The sequence below is a fragment of the Protobothrops mucrosquamatus genome, unplaced genomic scaffold (assembly GCF_001527695.2).
Source record: "Protobothrops mucrosquamatus isolate PMUCROS unplaced genomic scaffold, P.Mucros_1.0 scaffold780, whole genome shotgun sequence".
Classification (NCBI taxonomy): domain Eukaryota; kingdom Metazoa; phylum Chordata; class Lepidosauria; order Squamata; family Viperidae; genus Protobothrops; species Protobothrops mucrosquamatus.
Window position 1 is genome coordinate 243631 of NW_015387048.1, and position 1431 is coordinate 245061.

Sequence of the window (1431 nt, forward strand, 5' to 3'; positions counted from 1 at the left end):
GAAGTAAGAAGAGGGGGGAAGGGCGACACGGATCCTGCACAAGGAGTCCCTGGGGAGGGTGGGGCCTCGCTCTGCGCCTGCGTGCCCTCTTTGCGTGCCCTCAGTAGGGTTCCTGCAGGCCGTCGCCAAGCAGCTTCTTTTCAATTTCAACAACCAAGTGAGCTGTGAAGGAGAGGGGGAGGAAGGCGATGCCCGGGGGGGCGGCGGGGGGGGAGGAAGGCGACACCGTGTACCACCAGCCAGGTGGTCGCGTACCACTAGTGGTACTCGTACCACCAGTTGAAAAGCCCTGCCTTATATGATCCCGGAACAGGCCAATTGCTGAGTGAAAACATCCAGCAGTTAAATGCTCAGAAGTCCAGCCTCCCCGGGCGTTTCCATGCCCTGACACTCCCGTTGGTTGCTAAACAATGGGCTGGTCTCATTGAAATAAGTGAATGTAAATAATTTTGTAGTGCTGACCTCTCCTGAGGCAATACTAATGAGAAGAGAGTGGAGATTTCTGGAAGGAGATAAAAAGGCTGTCAAGCAAACGGTGCCTACAAACAAGAGGAGCGAGGGAAGCTTTCCTCTGAGAGAATAACTTCAGAAAATCTTTCAGAAGGGAGCTTTTATTTACTTGGAGAAGAACTGTACAACTTTCAACCCTGAAAAGGCACCATGGCTGAAAACCCAGACTACAGTGATCTTTTACATAAGTATTCAGATATCTTTTATAGGTTTCCGCTGACATCGGTCCACGAAATCCCCCTGATGGAACCTATTGCAAATCAGTGGGATCCCATTGAAAACTTCCAGGCAAGACCAGATGACTTGATCATCTCAACTTATCCTAAAGCAGGTGAGATGTTATGGGGCAATATAGTCGAGGGAAGGTGCAAGGACAAAATTCAGGAAAATTAAGAAAAGAGTTTAGCCCTGATCGCACAAAAATGTAACAAGCCAATCTTAGATGTGGAAGCTCTATTCAGATGTGACAAACAGCTCTTAGATCTGGGACATGCGGCACGTGCTGAAAAACTGGGAGTAATGCATTTTTCCTCGCGCCTTTAGAATCCTTTTTGGCTGAAGGATTGTCTGCCAACCGGTAGATTTTTCATGAGCATTTCCAGGATTAAGTAGATTTCACACAAGAGAGCCAGGTCTGTGCTCCTGTTTTCATAATGCTGGAATTGCACATTGGGATAAACTAGAACCAACCGTTCTGTGCTTGAGTTTCATAAATAGGTGTTTGTTTATTTATTTATTTATTTATTTATTTATTTATTTGATTAAATTTATATACCGCCCTTCTCCCGGAGGACTCAGGGCGGTGCACAGCATATTAAAACAAATAACAATAAAATACCAGAATAAAAACCCCTCTAAAACCAAATTAAAAGCCAAATATTAGTAGCTGTGTAATAATTAAAATTATATTAAAATCATCCC

General features: G+C 44.8%; 1 pseudogene; it reads left to right on the forward strand.

The window, feature by feature from the left end:
* Positions 1–660: 660 nt before the first annotated feature.
* The window catches only part of LOC107289888, a 22074-nt pseudogene continuing 21303 nt past the window's right edge, over positions 661–1431 (forward strand).